The sequence below is a fragment of the Carica papaya genome, chromosome 8 (assembly GCF_054855325.1).
Source record: "Carica papaya isolate Zhongbai chromosome 8, ASM5485532v1, whole genome shotgun sequence".
In the NCBI taxonomy this organism is placed as follows: domain Eukaryota; kingdom Viridiplantae; phylum Streptophyta; class Magnoliopsida; order Brassicales; family Caricaceae; genus Carica; species Carica papaya.
The window spans coordinates 11,541,343-11,552,917 of NC_142316.1; positions in this window are offsets into that span (position 1 = coordinate 11,541,343).

An 11,575-nucleotide genomic window follows, 5' to 3' on the forward strand; every position below is an offset into this window, starting at 1 on the left:
AAGGAAGAGAGACACTCTGCGTTAGATCTTCTTCATCTTCCATATATTTCTAACTCTATTTTTATCATTTATAAGTTCAAAATGGTGAAAAGTGATACAAGTTATTGGATTGAGGTGGCACCACCTCCGATCATCTTTCCTAAAAAACCTTCTAATACTCCTGAGCTAGAGACAATTATTGAAGAAGAAACGGACTGGCATGATGACTCATAAGTCGAGATTCATGGAAGTTTGATTGTGATGTTTTTATTCAATTGGCTTCCATGAGATAAGTTTTAAGAATAGTTTTGTGTAATATATCATTTATGTATGATATATAATCGAAGACCTATATATAAAGCATAATTTGGTTTGCTTCTATTTGAATTTAGCAAACCAACTAGCATCTGAAATAATGTTAGTATCTTGTATGTTTATTTGTAAAAATTGTGACTTCTTTTAATAGAGTTAGTAAAAATTTGTTAATTAAATTAACATAATAATGCAAATGAACATATTTCATGAGTTAAATTTATCCAATGATAATACTCACTGTATTAATCAATATGTATCAAACATAAATTTGATACAAAGTAAAAGTAAACATTTAGCATCATAATAGGTGAGGCTATACCATTCCTCTCCCATGATCATTCCCGTAAAATTAACCAAATTCCAAAACATATTCATGACTTATTACAATAATTATTTTAAATAGACATTATGTTGCATAATGTCAAAAGAAATTATTTAGTTAGTTGGATAAGAACTCCAAACATTACGATGATGCGATAGCAGAAATAGTCAACTTATTGTCCAAATAGCTAGTCTTCATAATATATCTCATGTTTAAATTTTTATTTAGTGTTATACCAAAAGAATATGGTAAAGAATTTTGATAGTTATGAATTTGGGGCTGAGGAAAGACACCTATAGATTGCATCACTTGCTTCAACTTGATGCCAATTATCAATTAAGAAGAAGAAAGGTGCAAGCATAATAATACTATAACTTGGTATCCAATGAATTCCCTTGTCAATGATTTTATCCTTAACTATTTGAGGTTCGAGAATCACAAACATACCTACACTGTGGATTTAGATAAGTTTCCTTTGCATGGATACGACGCACGTTCGCGATTCCATGAAATTATTTTTAATGTCGGTCTTAATAGTGATGTGAATAAATATTAAATAATGGATAAAAATGTTCCTGCAACTCATGTAAATAATTAACTCTAATTTTAAGCTAAAATCGATTGTAAACAAAAGATTAAAAACTTAAATCAGAAAAACCAAACCTGGGCCCAATTTCGTTTTCGGGTTGATAGGCTAACAGGTGGCAACTGCAGCAGAGTTGGAATTAATCTCTTTAATTAGATATTAATAGAATGTGAAAATAATATTGAAATTTAAGATAATCAAAAACTGTGTTTAATACTAATTGATAATGAATGGTAGAAAATTTAGATTTGATAGTACAATGTTAAAGAATGTAATAACAAAGAAAATTTAATTTAGTTACATGTTCATTAAAAAGATTATACTAGTTTAATTTTAGGTGTATGTATACATATTGGTTTAATTTCAATCCAATTATACTATATGTAAATACAGTTTTTGTTTGTATTTTAATTGAGTCTCCATAAATCATCAAAGCATGACTAAAATATGATTTACTCACCCGATGAATTTGGTATTGAGATTCATTAATGGATCCCACGTGTTCTCGTCTTCAACCTCGGTTCATTATTCGCACCAACTTTTTCTTTCTTAATTAAGTAAATATTTTTTTCTCACGTGTTACATATGACTTTTACCTTCAAGTTGCAGCAACATTTTTTCTCTCCACCGCTTTCGTTATAAATTTTCCCACTTCCCAAACAGCATTCCCAAGAAAGAAAATTAAGAAATACTCTTCCATTGTATTCGAGTTCTTATGTTTCTAGGTGAGAGTAACAGTCTGCAATGGCGAGTGATAATGGAAGTTTGAATTCATGGAATGAGATTGCTCCAGCACTTCTGTTCATCAGCCGCCTTCTTTTTTTTTTTTTTTTTGCCTAATTTGGTAAGAGGTAATAATTAACACATTATTATTATCAAACAAAATGTATAAAAAGAAAATAAATTTTTTTGAAGAAATGTTTGGTCACTACTACTACTTCTATGTGAAGGGTTTTGAGATGCTGTTGTAAATTAATTTATTGACATTTTCATTGAACTATATAATTTATAACCCTTTTCAACCAACCCATAATAAAATAATTAATTATATATATATATTTATAAGAGGTTGTGAATTTTTGAATAAAACTATACTCTTGTGTGTCATTTTTTTATTTAAAAAATTTATCTTTATTGTATTACAATTGACCATTTTAATTTATTTAACCTCATTCATTGAAATTGAAAATCCATCTACACACAACACTCCAATAACTTAAAAAGTATAAAGAAAAATGTGTGACTTATTAGATTTCAGCACTAAACTAGTTGTTGATTAAATTGATTAATCATATAGTAGAACAATTTTATTTATTAATTATATTAAATTTCATGACACTTATAAGACACCACAAATATTTCTCAAGGAAAATGAACATTTTTAATTTTTAATTTTTTTTTTTTAAAAAAAAAAATGCATTCTCTTATCGTATTTATTATCACTTGGTAATTGAACCAAATTAAATCAATATCAAATTGTGTAAAAAAAAAAAAAACTCTTATACTACGGACCAAAGACAATACCAAATTGGAGTATTCTTATTTCTATTTAATAAATGTTAAATATTAATTTGTTATGAAATACAAATATTAAATTATTTAGGATTTTTTATTTTGTAAAATGTTAATTGTTAACTTAATATTAAAAACTAAATGTTAACCGAACTCTAAAAAATAATTGTTAGCAAGTTAACGAAAATTATATGTTTGTCCCACCAAGTCTAGATTAAAAATAAAAGACAACATACTAAGTTTTTCAATTGTAAATGTACACTAAATAATGGATGAGATTATGTTTGATCTAAGATGTTCTGATCTATTTAGTTTGTTCTAATATAAATTTTTATTATGAACTAGAATATGAACATCATGAATCTAAGTTATGAATAATGTTAAATCCTAATAATTAATCTCTTTGATTGGATCATATTTATATTAATCTTGTTAAGGTAAACTCTTTCATCTTTTATTATCATGATCCTAGACTTTCAAGATTATTCATAATGTACATACATGCAAGATTGGTTCTATAATGCTAGAAGTGATGGATCCTATAACTACCATTTATGTGACTAGTATGGTAAAGACACAAAAAGTAATCTTAACCTCTTAGCTTCAAAGTATAACTCATTTTATGTAAGTCATTCATAATAGAATTAAGACAAAATAATAATTTTTGCACCATTGTTTATGTTTAAAGTTTTACTTCATATGTGATATAATTCCATGCAAGAAATTACTTGTTTATCTCAATCCAATAAACTGGTTTTGTCAAAAATATTCACACAAATAACATGGTATCCACTATATAAATTTTTAATAATATTTTCTTATAGATGGTTAAATTAAAAATTATAGTTTATTTTGGTAAAATGTATCTTATTATTCTAAAAAAAATTTAATGATGCCAATTGAAATGTACTTTTTGGTTATTAAGTATGTTCCATGACACTTGTTAATAGTGTGATCTTTTATACTACAACAAAAATAAAAAAATCTACCTTGTTTTGGTTTTGCATTTATGATTATTAACTAAGGCTATGGAACTTTGAACATAGTTCATTAAAGCCCCTATAGCATATTTATTTCAATTAATGGAAAAAAAAATGGACATGAACTCTGAACCATACTAATAGATATGTCATTCCATTGTTTATAGTGGAGGTCAATGAATCATCAATAACATTTGAGTCTGAGTTTAAGCACAAGACTTATTGAGTCCCATGCGAAACTATATAACATATTCTTATTGTTGAAATCTAGTTAGAGTTTCATTCGCCCACAATAAAATATTTTCAAATACCAAAGAGGAGATGATTAAAGAATGGTCGTTAATGCTTTAAGTATTATAATCAGATCATGTTAAAGGGTGAGAAATCAAAGCCATACCCAGGTGATCAACACTACGCAAGCAAAAAAGAATAAAAGAATCCTTCATTGATGATGCACTTGAGGTACCAATAACTTGTCTATTGTTGATGTTTCCATTACCTTCTCGAGCCATCAAGAATGAAGAAAAAGAAGTAATTAAACTAAAAAATTGTATTGATACTATATTAGAAAATGTCAAAAAAAAAAAGAGGAAAGAAAAATCATACTGCTCATTATTGCTGCAAAAGAAAAAGTTTAATTGTTTATTTATAAATAGGTATTGAGATGATTTGGTAATAAACTCTTTAACAGATTATTCAAAAAAAAAAATTGCAATAATACTAAAAACAAAAATCACCTAACTAATTTTTACTTATTATAAAGATACCTTAAAACATTTTAATAAAAAAAAAAACTCTATTTCTTTTTAAAAAATGAAAATAACTCAAAAACATTATTTTTTATTATCATAAACATTTTTGTTTTAAATTTCAGACAAGCAAAAATTCATTAAATTTTTAAGAAGAATTCATTTATTTTCTCTTTTCTTTGACAAATTTGATTCAATCATTCAAAATTTTGTGTAATATGATAAACAAATTTTTAGAAGAAGACAAACCGATCCAGCCAATCAAAACCCACAACTACTATATTATTGCGTGCCACGTCGCAGCCTGCTAGCCTTACATTTTTTAATTTGAGAAAAAAAGTTAACTATTCCTTTTTTTTTTTGTTATATATATATTTATTTATTTTGATCTTTTTAAAGGAAAATGATAAGGTGACGGCTTCGGTTAAAACTGGTGGCGGATGTTGGAGAGCATTACGTGGCATCATATGAGTGGTTGAGAGATCGAACGTCGGTGGTGCACGAACTGAGCGGGGAAGGACGGTGGTGGCTAAGTAGAATAGTGCCTAGTGGACGGCTGGTTTATTGACGCCTCCCAATTGGCCCTTTCAAAAAATATATAAATTCATGTGATTGTGATCTGTCTCAACACGTGGCTTCCTTTTAGCTGTTTTACAAACGATGTCGTTCCACTAAACTAATTATTTTATTATTTTTATTGATGTACCAACCAGTATTTAACACCCAAAGCAAAGAATTACTAGAGAAAGATAATGGTATTCCAACAATTTTTTTTTTAAATATTTCTTAAAAAGATTTATTTTAAATATGCATCTTGCAAAAAGTATTAGGTTAGATATTAAAAAAAAAACTTAGATTTTATATTTAACATAATTTTTTGTTTTTGTATTAAATTTGCTCACATATTAAAATTTTTAAGACGAGTTAAATATTTAAAAAAATTACATATATATAATATAAAAGTTAACTAAAAACAAAAATAATAAAATTTACGTTAAAAATATCTAGTTCATATGATATAATATTATAATAATTTATTTGAATAGAAATATTGATTATATTTTTGGGATAAAAAACAAAAAGAAGAGAATTATATATTTTATGATATTAACCTTACCCAAATAATATCACAATAATTCAAATAAATATATTTGTTGAGGGCATTAGGGGTTGATCTAGTTTCATATGACATTCATGAATATAGTGCGCCTAATGAGCATGGTGGACAATGCATGTGTTAACTTCTTTTAAAATGTGGGAGATGTAGATCTCCCTATTACGATGAACATGATCCTTAATCTGTAAATTAATCATCATGATAGATTGATCAAATTTATCAACATGCTGAATGTGTCGCACAAGGAAGATGAAATCCACCTCAATGATCAATTTCATAATCCTCTTATCTTATGTCAACTTAAGATCCTCCAACACCCCAATATTTTTCATCGCCATGGTGTTGTTATTACTAATATAATGCATAAAACTCACCATCTATTTTCACTGTCATCATGAATGAGACCTATAGTTGTGGTTGTGCCTAGATTGTCATACACAAAACCATCAATATTGAAGTTGAACCATTCATATGAAGAAGTAGACCATTCTGCCTTAAGCATCTTGTCCTCGCCTTTAGCTCTAGGCTCCTAGTTGTTTTAGTGTTGGGTTGTCTAAAACTCAAGGGCAGGGTTGATAGCCTCATAGTTGAAATGGCTAAAAAATGAGTCCTCATAGTGATGCACAAACTGTAATACCTGGCCTCGAAATTTGGTCATGGATTAATTTTAAAATTTAAAAAATATAAAAAAATATAATTTGAAATTAATAAATTTTTATTTAATTTGAAATTACGAAAAAAATAAGTTGAGTATAAAATTGAAAATAATTTTGAGAAAAAGGAGTGAAAATTTGGGTTTGGATGGTATTTTTGAAAGAAAAATCGAAAACTGGGAGTCAAAACGTAATTAAAGAAAATTGCATCACGTATAACTGCCTAATCAGCAGCCCCAATGAACCAGAGCACGCCGCGTAGCAAGGCACACTGACTCGGTACCACGTAGGAGGCCACACTAGCGATCCGCGTGCCCTACGATCGAACGACCCGTAAGTGTTCCCGCGCGCGTGGACGGTTCAGATCCATTCTCTCCTCAGGCACGATCGGACGATCGCGATTAAACGCGATGAACGGTCTAGATTCGTTCTTTTTTTAAACGCGATGGTACGGTCGAGATCAAATTGCGATGAACCGTTCAGATTCATTTCTTCTTTAAACGCGATTTAACGGTCAAGATCAACCGCGATGAACGGTCCAGATTAACACAAGATAGTTATAGATATCTCGCATCACACCAAAACCAAACCCTACTCGCCAGCCTCCCGCTGGAGAAGAAGAACCAGTCGCTGGAGAAGGAAGCCGACCGCTACCCGCTGCCGTGCTGGAGCCACCTCCGACTGCCAAAAAATGTAAAAATTCTCCTATCCGCTCGAAATTTAATTCCGAGCATCCTTGTGGCAAAGTTAGAGTAAAAAGAACGGTGGATGAGGTAAAAACCACGGGCAAAGCCCAACGGTACTACTGCAGGCAAAACCCAAAATCGCCTCCGATGAACTCCTTCCCGTTTCCTGTTTCGTTGTATTTTTCCACCATTGTGTTCACCGTTCTGTTTTCTATAGGTTCACTGAAGAAAAACACTCAGCCATGAAGGTGAGCTGGTGAAGCTATCATATCAAAAAATTTCGTTGCTAGTAGATTTTCATTTTTTGATTTTTTTTCAGCTAATCATGACCCCCTAACATATTTTCTCGCAGACATAGATATAAAACCAGTCGAAACTGGCCAAAACTGGCTGCAAACAGCCAAGCCAATGTAAAAAGCCACCACAAGCGGCGGTGCCGTCATCGGAGCACGGCAGTGCTGCCGTGCCGAAATTCTAAAATTGGCTGAAAAAAAATTTTTTAACACCGATTTTGAGTTTTATGAGGTATTTTTAGGTACGTAAAGCGTGTTTTAATCTCTGTAGGAAAATTCAGGAAACCTAGAGACCGCCAGTAGACACAGTAGAAAGTTTAATGTTTCGAATATCGATTCGGGTAAGAATCCATCACCTTATTCTCTGTTATGGAATTGAAGCTTAATAATCGGTAACAAGGTATTTTGTCTAATTTAAAAAATTTTGAGAATAATTATAAGTTACTAATGGAGCCAGAAATTAGTTAGTCATTTATTTGTTATTTTGTTTAACTGATTGTTGAATTTACACATTTAAATACATGATGATATACTTGAATAGTTGTATAATTTAGTTATACTTTCTTGATATATATATTGCTTGTCTTATGTGATTTACGGTTGATTTGTGAAATTTGAGATTAATATGTAAATGAAAAATCGATTGGTCACGTGAATTAATGAATGGTAACCTTATTGGATATCCTGAGAGATGATGGACAGACCGGGTATATAGGAAGCCCTACCGTGAATATTGTCTCATATCAGACGGAGTATCGAAGAATGATATTTTTGACGCTCATACCGGATGGGATATGGAAACAGTCCGATTCACCCTCATGCCAGACAAAGTATTGAGGGATGGTATTTTTGGCGCTCATACTGGATAGGGTATGTGGACGGTTGATTAGTTGACAATGTTGAATATTGGTTCACGTGTAGTGGGACATCCTTATGGGCCCCCAGAGATACCAGTAGGCAAATAAAAAGAGAAAGTGGTTGCTATTGCTCACTTAAACATGAGATTTGAATGTTATTTGAATTATTATATTTCTATAGGTCGATTTTGAAAATTTCGCAACAGTAAATATATGCAATAAATGATTTTTCATTATGATAAATGAATTTACTTAAATCAAGAGCTCTATTAGTTATTTTTATGATTTTTACTAACTTTCAGTTTCTGTATCGGTGAGTAGTGTGATATTCTTACTGAGTTAATGTAGCTCACTGTTTCATTAATTATTTCATATCAAAAAGACCAAGACCCATATTCCGATCAACAAGAGGGTTGTGAATAGTTCACCTCCCGGACTCCCTTCAAAAGTTAGTGAAGATCGTCCTAAAATGCTCAGTATATTGCATTTTGTTTATTTATTTGATTTTCGTTTATTCTTTTAGAATGGACATTCTCGTATCCTTATTGGGCATTCTAAATAATTGTGTAAGGAATGTAAATCTTAAACTCTATTGTTTCGCTTCCACATTTAATTCATGACTTTATTTCCTTTTAAGTTCCAGATCTCTATATAAACTCTTTCATTTATCTCTAAAAAGACTAAGTAGTAGTAATAAAGATTGATCTTCAACTCACAATACCATGGGCACTAACTTCTATACGAAATTTCAAGTGGGTCCACTTATCAAAAGAAACAAAAACAATCTCATCAATATACTTATTATCAATAAGCTCATTTCCTACCTATTTAGAAGTCGGACAATTACAAAAGACATTTATCAAACTCTTGCAGGTGCTTTGATATCTTAGGCACTCGACATGTTAGGTAAGGTGCCTATGACTTCGTTCCTTACATATGAGAAGGCTTCCTAGACTAATAGCCACATAAAGTTTCTCATATGCTCAAGCGCAAGGCTAAATGTTGTTCAACCTACAGTTCTACTCGTTTATGAGAAACTTATATGCTGTTTTTACAGTTACAGTACCATAACTTACTTAGATCCATTTCATTTTATCTAGACTCCTATCATTTCTTATGATATGTTTACTTAAAATATTAAGACAAATATGAAAAGGGAAAAAATTAGAGAATCATCCTATTTTCAAGAGCCATTTAAGCTGTTGGTTATCTAGCCAAGTAGATTTATAAAATAAAGAAAAAGAAATGGTTGCTATCATCAATAGAATTAAATTTGTGGGAACAAGTCATTTTCACACACATATATACATACAAGGAAAAAGAAAAGAGGCAGAAAAATATTGCATAGCAGTTTTTGGGTTTTCTCTCACTCTCACACACGTAGACTAAAAAAGGGTGAAAGAATAGGCCATTAGGACAAGAAAAAAAAGGTTTCATATTTTTTCTTTCTTCTATGAATGTGAACTGAGAAAGGAAAAGTAATTGTTTACTTTTTTTTCTCACACACAAAAAAAAAAAGACAGAAAAGAAGAAGGATTTGTTTTCTCTGTTAAGCTCAAGAACCTAGGAAATGGTGGATATAATTTGATAACTTTTTCTTTTAGTATTTTGAATCAATTTGGGAGAATTATTCTCTAATTTCTTGGAGTGTTCATTCAAGAAAAATTGAGTTTGGTTGGAGAAGAATTTATATAGTTCTCCAAAATATTGTATACTTGATTTTTGTAATAGTGGATTTGAATCAAAATTTGACCCCTGATTTTTTTCTCTATACTGAAGAGTTTTCCACATAAATCTTATGTCTCTTTATTTTTATTGTTGTTTTTTTGTTTGCATTGGTATTAATTTACAGATTGATTGGCTTAGAGTGTTAATTGAAATTTGTGGATTAATATTTTGATTGCCTTAATTTGCACAAGTCAAATTAAAATATTTTAAAACACTCAACAAGTGGTATTAAAACAAGGTTAATTAGTTTTTTTGTTGATTTTTGGTCTGAGATTAATTATACGAATTACGATGAAAGAATTTACTGATACAACAATTAAATTATCATATTCAAATTATTCAATTTAGAAATTGAAGATGAAGGACCTTCTTTATTGTTAGGATTTATATAATCTTATTAAGTTAGGAACTCTTAAGTCAATGAGAAAATCAGATGATGATTGAGAGAAAATGAATTAAAAGATTATAGAAAATATCTGACAACGAGTGGATAATAGTGTCTATCATCGTAAAAATAAAGAAATAAATGCACATATTTTGGGAAATAAATTGGATAACATGTATGAGAGAAAAAGTGCTTGGAATACAACTTTTATCACTAGAATACTTGTCAATCTAAAGCTAAGAGATGAACAATCAATTGTAAATTTCAAGAGTTAGTAAATTAATTGAACATAATAAAAATGACTCTAGATGATGAATTGCATGCGTTATTACTCTTAAGTTCTTTGCCATACAGTTGAAAACTATGGTGGTGTCTCTTAACAATTATGCTCAAACGTTATTTTATCATTATCTCTAGTAATAGATAGCCTGTATAATAAAGAGATTAGAAGAAAATATATGGACATTGAGACTTTACAAATACTTGCTACAACAACAGAAAATAGGGGTATAAGTCCTAAAAGGTGTTATAAATTCAAAAATAAATCACATTTGAAAGGAAAATTCAGTTGTTATCACTGTGACAATGAATGACATATGAATAGAAACAGCAAGATTTGGAAAAAGAAACAAAATAATGAGAAAAATAAAAAAAGATAAATGATCAGAAAACCGCTACAACTGTAGCTAATGATAGTGAATAACTGATTATACTTTCATTAATTGAGGATCATAACTATTTCACTTATTCTGGTACTGAGTGGGTTATTGATTCTGTAGCATCTTATCATGCTAAACCCATGAGAGATATTTTTATTATGTAAACAGTTGGTCATTTTTGGCAGAGTGAAGATGGGTAATACCAGTTACGCATATATCGTGGGTATTGGTGATATTTATGTACAACAGATGTTGGTTGCATGTTGACTCTGAAGAACGTGTAATATGTGCCAAATTTGCATTTAAATTTAATTTCTACTCATACCCTTGACTTAAATGGTTATTACAATCATTTGGTAGTAAAAAATGAAAACTCACTAAAGATTTAATTGTGGTTGCTAGAGACAGATTATGTCATACACTATATAAGATTCAAGTGAATACTATTAGAGGTGCACTAAGTACAGTTGAAGATGATGTTTTACCATATTTGTAGCATAAGAGGCTAGCTTATATGGCGAAAAGGGGTTATAGATTCTGAAAAAGAAGTCTTTTATTCTCTTTGCCAAATATATGAGTTTAAACCCTTGTGATCATTGTAAAAACATAAAATTTTGTTTACTAGTTCATTTGAAAAGAAAAAGAATGCTCTTGAATTAGTTTACTCTGATGTATGTGGTCATATTGATGTGGAAACTATAGGAGGTAGTAGACCTTTTATTATTTTTATTGATGATACTTTATGAAAGGTTTG